The 15,291-nt window shown below is 49.0% G+C and overlaps 1 protein-coding gene across 1 annotated transcript in view; it reads left to right on the top strand.

The window, feature by feature from the left end:
* C1QTNF2 (C1q and TNF related 2) overlaps positions 1-15,291 on the top strand; it is a 67,596-nt gene that overhangs the window by 50,872 nt on the left and 1,433 nt on the right. The gene's annotated exons all lie outside the window — the stretch shown is intronic.

Here is a 15,291-nt window from a genome sequence, read left to right as displayed (position 1 = left end):
ACGAGCAAGCAAGCTAGGGTAGTTGCCAACTCGTAATGGAGTTGTTAAGGGATTGTGTCTTGGTTGGCCATCCACTCCTACACAAGAGACATCGATATTTGACAGAAATGATGGGTCTGGCAGGTCTTGTTCTCGTAGAACACTTCGGGCTGCACCTGTGTCAACAAGAAATGTAGTAGGTTGTCCTTCAATGGGTAGAGTCACAGTGGCAAGTGGCCCCCCCCTTATCCCCTGAAGACACTGCCATGACAGGGGTTAATGACACAGGCTTGCCAATTTCCTAATCATCTGGTTCCTCAACAATTGGAACTGTTTTGGGGGCTTTGGGGACATGTGCAGCCTTTGTCACTTTCTTGGGCTCTTTCTTGGGCTCTGGGCATTCACCTCTGAAATGTCCTTTAGCACCACAATTAAAGCAATGTCCATCCTCGGGTTTGGTGCCTTTTGGGACAGGTCCGGTGCGGGACACCATGAGGGGAGCTGAACTGGGCCTTCTAGGAGTCTGGGCAGATTCCAGACCCCTAGCAACTAAGAGTAAGGTATCCAGAGGGACTACCTTATATTCAGGGCGTGCAGCAATGATTCCCTTGCGTATGGAGTCTTTAACACCTTGGACAAATGCACCAGACAGCATTTGAGAATGGATCTTGTCTGTAAGATCAAATCCCAAATCTGTAAACATTTGAAACAGTCTTGCATGAAACCTTTCCACTGATTCTCCTTTGTCTTGCACAATATCAGTAAGGCCAGCAGCCTGATCTGCAAGTTTGTCCTTTGCCCACTCCTTTAGTTGGTTGCAAAAAGTTACTCCGGTAATCAATGTCACTTATAAGCAGATCTGTACTGAGGTGGCGGGCCATGCTGGGCCAGTATGCATCCCCGGCTTTAACAGCACAAATGCTCAGTAAATCACGCCATGCTGCAGAATAAGTCTTTTGAATCTGAACTATTCCTCGGTAAAAAGGCATAGGTTGCTTTTCTGGGTCAGGGAGTGATTTCATCAGGGCACTAGCCTGAGTAGGATTAAAAGCTACATATTTAGGAGGGGCCCGATCCCCCCGGCCCGTATGTCCGAAAGGATCATCGAGGGAACGGCGGGGTGGGGGCCCCGTGGCATCCTGTGAGCCCTGGGATCCCTCCTCATACTCATCTTCGTCTGTGACCTGGACCCCTCTGAGTAATGGGGCCATTTGAGGTGTCAGAACCGGGGGAAATGAGGGAATCCCAGAAGCTGGAGTGGCCAGTGGATTATGAGCTTGGGGTGAGTAATCACCGGGAAGTACCGGCATTAGGGGTGCTGGATGACTGGGGGCCGCCATATTGGAGGCGTGAAAGGAAGCTGCGTTAGGGTTAAGGGAAGAAGTGGCGGCCATGTTGGATGTGGGCACATCCTGTGCCGGATTGGGCATGACCGGGGTCTGGGGAGTGGCTTGGGAAAGGAAGTAGGCTTGGTTTGGATAGGGCAGGGCCAAGGGGTAAGGGAAGGGGTAGGGCCAAGACAACTGGGTAGGGTTTTGGGCGGAACCTGGGGAGGGTGGTTTAGTTGGGCAGGGATTAGGGAAGGAGGTGGGACATCCGGGATACGGATATGAAACTGAAGGGGTGGGAACCTGGGCTGTGGGAGGGGTGGGAAGGAGAGAGAGCGGAGAGAGATTAGCAGAGGTGGGTGTAGTAGGAGGGGCCGGAGCGGGTGTAGTAGGAATGACAGCAGCGGATGAGGAGGGGTTAGAGAACTGGGTGGATGCAGATGGGAGGGTAGGATTATTGACGGAGAGAGAGCGTAGAGAAGGAATGGCGGATGAAATGCTTGGATTAGGCAGAGAAGGTAGTGCAGGGATGGATGAGGATGATGGGAATGTTAGGGATGATGATGGGGAAAATAATGATCCATCAGAATTCAGGACCGGACAAACAGGGGAAATGACGGGATGGGTGATGGGAGGATTGGGAGTGGGGAACATGGTCAGCTGGCTGTCACTTATTGCTGACTGAACCTTGGGGATAGACATCCCCTGGGCGCCATTTTGGGGCGCTGGCTGAGGGAATGCCCCAGCAACACAATTATTATGATACACAAACAATTTTACACCTTTGTGATCTATTTCTTCCTCAACCCAACCTTCCTGCTGAATAGCCTTCGCTACTCTGTACCATGCTTCAGCAGTACGTAATAAATCATTATCTGTAAGCTTGCCTTTCTTCTCTGTCAGTAATCTACGCCAGCTTTCTGGCTGCAATCTACCACATGAAGGTACAGCAATTTTACACACTTTAGCAATCTTTTCAACTCCTTCAATCTCTTCACCCTCTCTATCCTCAACTAGATCACACGCTAACCAGCCCTTACCGGGCTTACTCAATCCCTGTCCCATATCCCCCTATAAAAGGCGTCCCAGATATAGGGAAAGGAAAATGAAACAGAACGTCTACAATGCTCGACTGCCACTCGGGAGGGTGGGTCCCCCCAAGTGCGTCTTCCCAAAACGTAGACTAGTCACTAATCCCGCCTAGGAGCGAGGTGAGAAGTGTGTGACCAATCACTTCTCTCACAAGAGAAAATAGGAGTGGATAGTGTAAATAATACAGGAAGTAGAGTAAAAGTAAAAGTAAAGTGAAATTTAGAGACAGACACAGGAGTTTGAATGACTCCCAATTAAACAAAAACAACAATTCAATTGAAATACAGTGCATGCATCACAGTTCAAATAAAATCAACAGTAGTCCCTTTCCTTTACTCATGTGACCAAAGTCACCTCCCTCAACCTCGTAGTGTCCCCGCTCGGAGAACAACTTTCGTAAGTTTCACTACCAGTGGCCACAGGAAACAGCAACCATCTCCGACCCGAATCCTGTATAGCCTCCCTTGTTACAGCAGTCCACTAAGTGTGGACACCACTATCCTCACCCCCGTAGCGCCCCTACGGACCCACCCGTAAGTCTCACTACCACGTGGTGCTGGAGACAGCAATGCCTGCTTGAATCCACCCGCCACAAATAAAATTGGAATTCCACCAGCCTCAGCGCTCGAAGCTGGAGGGTACCACCTCTCTGCAAGCAGAGTTATGTGCACAATGAGGCTAGCTAGGCTATCAAAGTGACACCATGGGGAATCCCCAGGAAGCAATGAGTCTACACCCCTCCACAGATTCCCCCCTCCTCTTTTTCCTTACTGCTGCAGCTACCCAGCACCTAAAAGAGGTAAACAGGCAAAGAAGACCCCCAGGAAAACTTCCACAGGTCCACCCCCCTTTTTCCCTACAGCCACAGCCACGTGGCTCCTAAAAGGAGTAAACAGGCAACAGAGGACCCCAGGCACACACCCCCAGGTCCACCCCCCTTTATCCCAAAAGGGGTAAACAGACAAACAGAGGACCCCCAGGCAAACTACCACAGGTCCACCACCCTTTAACCCAAAAGGGGTACACAGATAAACACTCTACCCGGGCACTTAAGCTAAAGACAGACCAATACCAACACACCCAGGCAACAGATAGACTAAATGCAGGTAAACAGGTGGGTAACAACAAGACACCGGGCAAGATATTACCTGTCTTTGATGTCCTCCCGGTAGCAGTCACAGACACGTGGACGGGTCAATCAAAGGGGCTGGAACATACCGGATAGGCTCTGCAGTAGTCTCTACCGTGTACAGGGAGGTGATCAATCTCCTTTCCTTCCCCCCGGATTCCTCCGTCCAACAGCGTCTTCCTTAGGACGGCTTACCGGCCAGAGGCCATAGCCCGGTGCCCCACGTTGGATGCGCCAAATTGATGTAGATTAATTTAGAAATAAACAAATATGTTTAAATATCTATCTGTTCCTGTCCAAATCTGAGATGATTAAATTGCGTATACGCAGAAGTAAATTCACACTGACACACGGAGTTCAGGTTAAAATAACTTCGAGAAAATTTAATGGCATCTGATTAAAAGCGGGCTCGCAGACCCTTATAAGAGCAAAATTACATCATCATTGAATATCAAGATATCAGTAAATAAACATCATTAATTGGATTAAATGTTAAGTGGCTATGTCAATGTCCACCCATCAATATTATTAATTGGCTCAAGAACTAAGTGGTTAGCTAGGTGTCCTCCCACCGGGAGGTGGTATTGTTCTGGACACGGGTGTGGACAGATGGCTCAAGCGCCATCTTACCCAACACGAGGCTTACTCGGTGGGAAGGGGGGCTTGGGCGTCATTTTGCGTAGTTAGTGATGTCAGACTCGTGGTCAGGTTCAGGGTTCTTTTTATGAATAGAACATTTCATTAGGCCAGCTTCCCATGGCCTTGGCTATACTTTGTTGCATGTTACAGGAGATTCAATAATTCCGGGGTTAGTCATGTCTTTATAGAAAATACAGTCTCTATTCATTACACTAAATGCTGTTAGGAAATTCTGTCATGTAATGTAGTTTAAAATGGAGGATCTGTCAGGTAATGTGGTTTAAAATGGAGTTAGTGCAAAAATTCAACACAGGTTCAATACAGGTTTTTAATAATTCTACATCACTGGTCACCGTGAAAGTTATGTCTAAGGCAGCCGCATGTGTCACCTTATGGTTGCACCGGTCCTAAATATTCCAGGAATATACCGTAATAAAAACCACAAACTATGCAAAGAGAGACTTTGTTCAAAGCTAAACTGCGACTATTGGTCAGATGCTATGAGTTTGGATTTTTCTTATGGAACACAGCCATACACTGTTTCTATCCCTAGAGGATGGGAGGGACCTGCTAGTTATGGGTTAGGGGTTAGCAATGAGATTTGTTCTACTGATGTGAAATTGCTGTGGGAATATGTTCAAAGACTTATACAATGTAGACATTAACCCTGTGAGTATAGAAATGACTGAAAATTGAAACTCTTGTATTGCAGAGTTTTTTCAGTGCCAAATATTGCAGTAGATGTTTTTGTGTTTAAAGTGATTTTTTTTTTTTTAAAGTGAAACAAACTAGTAATGTTGTCAATTAAACATACTCACAATTGTGGAGAAAAGCACGTGCCCAAGCCAAATATATTCTTTGCCTTTTGTCCAGGTAGAACAGGTGCATTTCCGGGGGCGTGGTTTGCAGCTGGAGCAAGATGGTCGTTTCCAAGTGAAGCTCCGCTGGGACCACGAGGCCAATAGCTAACTTTAGCGAATAAACACTAACCTAACCTGGGAAATATACAGGGGAGCCGACATGGATAAACGGGCTCCGAAGAAACAGCCTAAAAAGCCCGCGAAACAGGGCACCCCTGTGTCCGAAATGTTCGCGGCTTCCCGCGCCATGCGATCTACTCCTCAAGATGGCGGACGGGAGAGCCCGCGAGTGCCGCGCTCACCTCCCAGCCCTGGCGTGGTGGCATCATCGGAGGTATCAGAGACAAATACTGCACAGATCTTGGCAAATTTGGCGGAGGTACGCTGCTACCTAGCCACCGAGATCGCGAGAAACACAAAGGAAGTGAAGGCGGAAATCCAGGCCTTGGGTGCGAGGACGGCGGAGCTTGAACAGCGGGTATAGGCCACGGTAGTGGCTCACAACACTGCTACAACGCATATTAACAGATTGTCCTCGAGGCTAATGATGGTGGAGACCGCCCTGGATGATATGGGGAATAGATCCTGGCGGAACAATGTTCGGCTGTGGGGTTTACCAGAGAGGGAAGGAGAGGGATCCCTGACGGAGGTGGTAACAGCAATTTTGAAGCCACTTCTCCCTGAGATACCTGAACCCCAATGGCACATTGAAAGTGCCCACAGGGCACTCCGACAGAAATGGGCAGAGGATAAGCGCCCTAGAGACATTATAATAAAATTCCTATACTTTCAGACGAAGGGAGCCCTCATGAAGCGTAGCCGTGAGGGCCCAATTAAATATGGAGACGTTGAACTTACACTGTTCCAGGATTTAACACCGGCAACCCTTCAGAAACGGAGATTGTGGCGTCCGGTGACGGAACTTCTGCAGAAGCACGGGGTGCGGTACGCGTGGGGTTTCCCCTTTCGGCTGCTCGCGTTCCAGGATGGGCGCAGTAAGACCCTGCACGTAGATGGCGATCCGGTGGAGTTCCTGCTTGGGGATCCAGGACACTATCGAGATGAGGATCTCCAACCCCTCCCGCGTGAGTGGTTTGCGGCGGGAGAATGAGGCCCATGTGGGTTAGCTGGCGGAGTGGCAATCCCGGTTGAAACGGGAGCAGGGACGGGTATGTGAAGAGATGTTGGGTGGGCTGATGCGGGGGCCCAGTTCCACCCAGGGGTAACCCTACCGGTTTACGGGAAGAGGGGGGTTTGATAGTTTCTGGACACTGCAATGTTCATTTCCCCTTTTTTCTTAGTATCGGTGCGAGATGTGGGGATCCCTCGGCGTATAGCCCTCGGACCCTCCAGGCTACCCCCTTGTTTGGAGGCTTGGGAGGTTCGTGCAGACTGAGACTCCTCCCTTTTTACATCCAGTTACATATGCTTACATGTCTCTATGTTCACTGTATAACCGTGTTTTTCGCATCCAGAACTGTATAGGATGGGAATTGGCTGGCAAGGGAGCTAATGATTGTGTTGCCGCGTGCCGTTGCCCGCAGCCTGGCCAAAGTTTAGCATTTACACACTTGGAGGGGTTCCCCATAGTTTAGCCGACGTGTTATCCAACTGGGGATGGAGCTGTAGGGGGCCCCGTCCCGGGGAGGGCACAGACACACAGAGGTGCTTGGGAAGGGGGAAAGACACACACAAAAGGGGCTGGGGGAAGAAAGACATGTGGTGACATTTTTTATTAGAGACATTTTTTTTATTTTTTTTTGGCATGTGGAATATTCTGCACAATTTTTATAGATTAATAGTTGATGGAACTACACTGCATAGGTATGCATATTATGGCAGGTTAAGTATAACAGTTGCTGTAGATCAGTTACTGAGTGCTATACAATATGATTCACTACATGTTGATGTGATCTGCGGAGACATGATTTGCGTGGTTTAAAGGATAAAGAAGAGAGTCACGAAGCATAACATTGCTATCATAAAACATTGCTAACACATGCTAAATCTGCTATGTCTATTAGCTAAGAGGAGAGGGATAGATCATGCTAACAGGACTGGCTATCATTGCACTACGCTAGGCTATGAAACCATGCTAATGCAGGATATGCTAGTGGGCGAGTAAGCAGTCTTGAGACTGTAACGGTTACTTAGTAGTTAGCATTTAGAACGGCGTACATATTGAGGTATATCGCATAAAGGCCAGATCAGGTAAATGAAAGTCCCGTATTGCCCCTCAGGATGAAGTCTGGCAGGATAATCGACTGGCCCCATGGAGACGTGCTCGCTCATGAGGCACGAGTTAGTCCTTTTAGCCGATGCCCATTGCTGCCACTCGTGTCTTGCCTGCAGTGTTCGCCTCAGGGGCCCTTCTGGACCGGGAATCAGCTCTCTCTGCGTGTAGTGGAGTGTGCAGCTTTGCGGCTTCTCGCTTTGCAGCTGTGGCGTGGACGGGATGACAGGAGCTGTGTCGTGCACCGGTTCCCGGATCAGGTGAGAGGTTTGTGTGGAGGCCAGGTTTTGTTATGGTCAGTTGTGTTGTGGGAAAGTCCAGCAGCATGGCTGAGGGGGCAGTGGAGAACGTGTGGGGTAGTCGGAGGGGGCTTGAAGTGTGCCTTTTCAGCTTCCTTGATTCCTCCGGTTCCCGCCTTTGGGCTGCTGAGTGTAAGGGCGCGCCATGTTGGTCCCAGGTTCTAGTTTCCTGTAAGGTGCACGTTTGTTGAGCGAGGTTGATGTTCCAGCTTCTGTGGGTTTGAATGTCGGCATGAGTGCCATGTGGCACCCCTGCCTGTTTAGTCGGTCGCTTTTGCCCGCATTGCTGGTTGGCCGTTTTGGGGGTTTGAGGCAGGGGCCCATAGTAGCGACGCCGGGTGACCGGGCGGATCCAAGGGGCCACCGTTCTCACCGCTTGTCTGAGGGTTAGGCCCCGGTTGCAGAGTATCGCCCAGAAGCTCTGACACTGCCGATCGAAAGCATTCAGGGGCCAAGTGCCTGGCTTGGTGCTTTTGTCTATTGCTGTGGTGTGCCGCTGGGCCGCCATCATGGGTGCGGCTCCTCCGCGTGCGATGACTCTGTTTCCAGAGAGGCTTTGGGGTGACAGCCAGCGGGGACCGGGATATCCCCCACCGGTCCAGAGGGGGGGGTAGGAGTAGAGAGTGTCTGCTGGACGCACCAGTTGGCAGGGAAGTCAGCCGTCCTTCCCCTTCCTAGCCGTCTGCAGGCCTCAACTTGCAGCCGCGGATAACGGTATCGTGGACCTTTGGGAAAGGTACCTGCCGGTTTGTCGCCGTGTACCCAGACTATTTAGCCTAATGTGGCATCAGTCGCTGGGATATTTCTGGGTTTTTTCCCCCAAAAAACAATCCACCGGTCGGGAGCTCATGCAGCACACGTCCGCTCAGGTCCGAGTTCAAGCTCCGCCCCCAGAGACATTTTTTATTAGTGATATTGCAGAAGGTCTTGATGGTAAGGTATGTCTTTTTGCTGATGATACTAAGATATGCAACATGGTTGATGTTCCAGGAGGGATAAGCCAAATGGCAAATGATTTAGGTAAACTAGAAAAATGGTCAGAGTTGTGGCAACTGACATTTAATGTGGATAAGTGCAAGATAATGCATCTTGGACGTAAAAATCCAAGGGCAGGGGAGCGGGTCCTGACCGCTGGCTGGATCAGACGTGCTCTGTCTGAGCTCCCGCTCCAGGGCCCGAAAATCGGCCCAAATTGGAGGTCAACCGCGATCATTTCTCTATACCGGTGACCATACTGACCCCCAGTCACTGGGGCAAGCGGGAACACCGCACACGACCCTGTCCTGCACCTAAAGTAACTCGACAGGGGCCCGGAGTTCGTTGGAGCTTGAGCCGGGACGAGACGACCGCTCTCTTGGGTCTCCGGACGGCGTCTTGTTCCCCCTCCCCCCCTCTGGACCGGGGGGGGGGGGGGTCATCCCGGTCTGCAGGGAACCAGCAGAACACCAATCTAGGCATAAACAATCGCCCGAGCGAGGAACATCCACATGGCCACCGCACGCCAGCCATGTGCGCGGACCGCCAGTGCAGGAGAGCAGATTGAAGGGGAGCAAACCCAATACCATCCGACCACCATGACAACCTTCCCCAGGTCTGTGTTGGCGGACTACACTGGGCAAATTAAGGTACAGGTTGCGGGCATCAACCAGGATGAAATGGGGGGCACACAGAGCGGGACCCCACTGAACAGCCCTTATAAAGCAGACCTACAGGGGCCAACAGACCCTGGAACTGCGAGTCCCGACAAGACAGGTCACAGGGACCAAAACCCCAAACCACCCACCTTGCACCTGGCTACAATCAGCCCACCTCACCAGCCTGGACCTGCAACACCACAACTACCGCCACACGCCAGTGAAACAGCGCAGGGCAACACCACTGCACCACCGGAGCACAACAAGAGGCACCTACCAAATATGCACAGGGCTGGAGAGGACCAAACTCTAAGGGCCCCGACAATCACAACCCCTCCAGATGACGATCCATCATGAAACACCCAGAAGAGGCACACCCTCACACTCTACCAAGCCAGAGTGCCCCACACGCAGCATACCAACAACCTCCCCACAGATTGGGAATCGCATAAGCAGGCAAAAAGACACGGTCTGCCTGCTGGCTGACCGCGTTGAAGACGCTGGCACAGATGAACCTTAAATCCTACTTGTGAAGGATTTGTATGTATTTACCGGTGTGCCTTCAGTTATGCCTTCTCCCTGCAGTTGAAATTTGTGTAATAAGTTCAATTCAGTATGATTGGAGTTATGTATTTTGTATCCTTTTGTGTTTTACTGGTAACATGTGCTCAATGGAGTCTGCCTCTATCCCTGGATATAATTGGATTATTTTCCCCATTGTCTCCAGGATAGAGGGCTCTGTAAAACCGGTTTGGGCCAGATAGCCATGCTGCCAGCCAGGCCCCAAAAGATACTTTACTAACTTCTGAACCCCTGGTCTGATTCATGCCATTTTTTATATGTTGTTCCCCTGAATGGATTGATTGTGAATATATAATTTTTATGTGAATGTGATGTATATTTTAGAAGTTATGAATATGCTGTAAAAACTGTATTTTTCCTGCCTGTGATAATTGCATCTTCTATTGTATAGGATAATTGAATCACAGGCAGAGGGGAGGATTTTGTGTGGGCTGTAACCTCTGTTTTATTGGCTACTGTAGATAACCTGTGTGTCCCTCCCCTGCATGGGAGCAGGGCATAAAAGAAACTGTAGCTTGAATACCTGTTGTTGTTACTTCCAGTAAAGTCTTGTTCCAGCATTAAGCCTTGGCTTATGTGTGGATTATTTCGTGTTACCAGAGATATTCATTCCTGTGGATTATTGGGAATATTCTTTTATGGGGAAAAAGGAATTACTGGACGGTGATATAAACTACTACCCTCACACTACTCAACCTGGCGGACTCTTGTCGCTAAGCTTCCATCCATGGACATTGACTTATGCTCGTAACTATTTGCCCTAGCATCAACTCCAACTATGCTTAGCCAGACACACTGCCTACAGATAACGCAGCATGATTTACACAAAGCACCAAGCGAGGAACACACTCTAGAAAATCACACTAGCAAACCACAGAACTTAGACACCCACTTTAAATAGAGAAAGTGTTACCATGCTTAACCCCTCTGTAAAGATGCACAGATTGTTAAACTCAAAGTCCACCTATACCCTGCTAATACACTTAAGCTTGTACACTTATGCTTGTTCACCTACTCCAATGTAACTTAAACCATATTGCTCATAGCTTGTTTCCTTTATCGTACCTTTTCATTTAAAAATGTATGCGTACCCAACACGCCACAACATTGTTATAATCTGACTATGATGCTGATGCTGTTGTGGCGATACAGGCACTGTTGTACCTACCTGCATACCAAAAATAAAGAATAATAGAAAAAAAAAAATAGATGGTAATAAAAAAAAAAAAAAAAAAAAAAAAAAAAGGGCAGAGTACAGAATATTTGATAGTCCAAACCTTAACATGTGAGGAAAGGGATTTAGGGGTGATTATTTCTGATGACTTAAAGGTAGGCAGACAATGTAATAGAGCAGCAGGAAATGCAAGCAGAGTGCTTGGTTGTATAGGGAGAGGTATTAGCAGTAGAAAGAGGGAAGTGCTCATGCCATTGTACAGAACACTGGTGAGACCTCACTTGGGAGTATTGTACGCAATAATGGAGACCGTATCTCCAGAAGGATATTGATACTTTAGAGAGAGTTCAGAGAAGGGCTACTAAACTGGTTCATGGATTGCAGAATAAAACTTACCAGGAAAGGTTAAAGGATCTTAACATGTATAGCTTGGAGGAAAGACGAGACAGAGGGGATATGATAGAAACATTTAAATACATAAAGGGAACCAACACAGTCAGGACCGGTGCTAGGATTTTTAGTTACACAGGCGAAGATGCATTTTGGTGCCCCCCACCCTCGTTTAAAATAAGGTTCATACAAACACAGAAATAATCATACAGAGACATACAGACACAGACAGAGACATACATGCATACAGAGACATGCAGGCATATAAAGACATACATACAGAGGCATACCGTCATACATACATAGACATACAGAAACATACATACAGAGACATCCAGGCATACAGACACATACATACAGGCATACAAAGACATACACGCATACAGAGACATACCGTCATACAGACACATACATATATACAGGTATACAGAGACATACAGGCATACAGGCATACAGACACATACATTTGTACATACAGAGACATACAGGCATACGGACACATACATTTGTACATACAGAGACATACAGGCATACAGAAACATACAGACACATACATTTTGTACAGACATACAGGCATACAGAGACCTACATACATACATACATACATACAGAGACATACATACATACATACAGAGACATACACAATTACATACTTACATCAGTTCAATCTTGTCCCCTGGATGCATGCTGTCTGGCTCCTTGGAGTCCTGTCCTGCAGCCCAGCCCCATCACAGGGCGCCAGCCACGCTGTGTGGTACACAGGGAGCAGGGATATGATGTCATTCATATCCTCGCCCCCTCCACACAGCCTGCGGCAGACACCAGGGTAGGTGCAGTGGCGTACACATGACCCATGGGGCCCCAGTGCGCAAATTGATCCGTGCCCCCCCCCCTCTCGCGCTTACTCTGCGCGGGCCGGGGCCGCAACACATGGCGGCGGGCACCTGGTCGCAGGGGTTGCAGGGCTGTGACCCCTGCGACCGCGGTATGTACGCCAGTGCATGCAGATGCACACACACTTAAAGGACCACTACAGACACCCAGATCACATCAGCTCAATGAAGTGGTCTGGGTGTCAGGTCCCTCTAGTTTTAACCCTGCAGCTGAAAACATAGCAGTTTCAGAGAAACTGCTATGTTTCACCGAGGGTTAATTCAGCCTCTAGTGGATGTCTCACTGACAGCCTCTAGAGGAGCTTCCGCTATTCTAAAACACTGAACGTCCATAGGAAAGCATTGAGTAATGCTTTCCTATGGGCGGTTTGAATGCGTGCGCGGCAAGAGCATTCGGAGCTGAGAGGCGGAGGAATCCCCAGCGCCAAGGGAGAAAGGTAAGTGGTGAGGACACACACACACTCTCACGAACAGATGCATACACACCAGCTAACGGACACATATTTACTGACAGAAACACTCAGCGACAGACATACATACACACTCACTTACAAAACATACACTCTCACTGACAAACACACGCTCACTAACAGACAAACAGACTCACTAATACACACACAAACACACTCAGTAAGAGACTCACTAGCAGACACACTCACTGACACACACTGACACTCACTAGCAGACACACACTGACACTCACTAGCAGACACACACACTGACACTAGCAGACACACTCACTGACACTAGCAGACACACTCACTGACACTAGCAGACACACTCACTGACACTCACTAGCAGACACACACAATGACACTCACTAGCAGACACACTCACTGACGCTCACTAGCAGACACACTCACTGACGCTCACTAGCAGACACACTCACTGACGCTCACTAGCAGACACACACAATGACGCTCACTAGCAGACACACACACTGACGCTCACTAGCAGACACACACAATGACGCTCACTAGCAGACACACACAATGACACTCACTAGCAGACACACACACTGACGCTCACTAGCAGACACACACACTGACACTCACTAGCAGACACACACACTGACACTCACTAGCAGACACACACACTGACACTCACTAGCAGACACACACAATGACACTCACTAGCAGACACACACAATGACGCTCACTAGCAGACACACTCACTGACGCTCACTAGCAGACACACTCACTGACGCTCACTAGCAGACACACTCACTGACGCTCACTAGCAGACACACTCACTGACGCTCACTAGCAGACACACTCACTGACGCTCACTAGCAGACACACTCACTGGCGCTCACTAGCAGACACACACAATGACGCTCACTAGCAGACACACACAATGACGCTCACTAGCAGACACACACACTGACGCTCACTAGCAGACACACTCACTGACGCTCACTAGCAGACACACTCACTGACGCTCACTAGCAGACACACTCACTGACGCTCACTAGCAGACACACACAATGACGCTCACTAGCAGACACACACAATGACGCTCACTAGCAGACACACACAATGACGCTCACTAGCAGACACACACAATGACGCTCACTAGCAGACACACACACTGACACTCACTAGCAGACACACACACTGACACTCACTAGCAGACACACACACTGACACTCACTAGCAGACACACACACTGACACTCACTAGCAGACACACACACTAACACTTACACTAACACATGTTTTTTTTTTTTTATTTAATCCCCCAGCCTCCTTACCTTTTTGGAGTGCTGAAGGGATTCCCTGGGGTCCAGTGGTGCTGCTGGGCTCCTGGGCGGGTAGGCAGGCTGGCGGGCGGGTAGGCAGGCTGGCTGGCTAGCTGGCGGACAGGCGGGCGGGCGCGAGGGAGCACTCTCCCATGTGTGCTTCCTCTTCAGCTCCCTCGCGCACCGCGTAGGGATGCCGGAGCCGGAAGATGATGTCATTTTCCGGCTCCGGTATCAGTATGCGGCGCGCGAGGGAGCTGAAGAGGAAGCACACATGGGAGAGTGCTCCCTTGCGCGCCCGCAGAACCGGGCGCTCGGCCACGCTACAATAGGTCGTCGGTTGGAGGGGAGCGCACTGCGCTCCCCTCCTTCCGGTCACCCTGATTTTGCGCCCCCAGGGCCGGTGCGCCCTAAGGCGGCCGCCTGATGGTAGCGCCGGCCCTGAACACAGTAAAGAAGGAGATTATATTTAAAAGAAGAAAAACTACCACAACAAGAGGACATAGTTTTAAATTAGAGGGGCAAAGGTTTAAAAATAATATCAGTAAGTATTACTTTACTGAGAGGGTAGTGGATGCATGTAATAGCCTTCCAGCTGAAGTGGTAGATGTTAACACAGTAAAGGAGTTTAAGCATGCGTGAGATAAGGCTATCCTAACTATAAGATAAGGCCAGAGACTAATGAAAGTATTTAGAAAATTGGGCAGACTAGATAGGCCGTATGGTTCTTATTTGCCGTCACATTCTATGTTTCTATGGTGGGACAAAGAGACACACAAACGGAATAGGGGGTAGGAGACATACAAAAGGGGCTGTGGTCATATATGTAACTTTCCCAGGAAACGGCCAGGGCCTGTATTATGGGAATTTTTTGGTGATGGGTTTTGTAGGGTAAGAGGTTTCTGCCCTGAAGGTGCAGAGGACTGCAACTCTCATTGTTTTTAGTCAGAATTTGCTTTTCTAGTTTTGTTACACATCATTACAGTATAAACATTAGACATCACAATATGATGTGCCCTTTCTGGTCATTGCAGAAAGAAGAAAGCCTATTAAATTCATACCTCCAAACATGGGGTAGTATGAGATGGGGACGGGTGGGCAGGCTTGAGGAGGGCATTATTGGTGATGCCTAGAAACAGTACGGGCAGCTCAGCTGACATCCTAAGCCAATTAATGAATGTCAGCATCTGGTTTCTGTAGCACTGCAGGTAAGATCTACAGGTAAGAGGCAAACTGTTGCAAAACTGATAGGATACTCCTGGCATCATAGCCACAATGGTAACTCTTTAAAGTTAAACCAAAATGTACAACCCATTCAA

The sequence above is a fragment of the Pelobates fuscus genome, chromosome 3 (genome assembly GCF_036172605.1).
Source record: "Pelobates fuscus isolate aPelFus1 chromosome 3, aPelFus1.pri, whole genome shotgun sequence".
Taxonomy (NCBI): domain Eukaryota; kingdom Metazoa; phylum Chordata; class Amphibia; order Anura; family Pelobatidae; genus Pelobates; species Pelobates fuscus.
The sequence above is the reverse complement of the archived record's forward strand: the minus strand, read 5'-3'. Positions and strand labels throughout refer to the sequence as shown.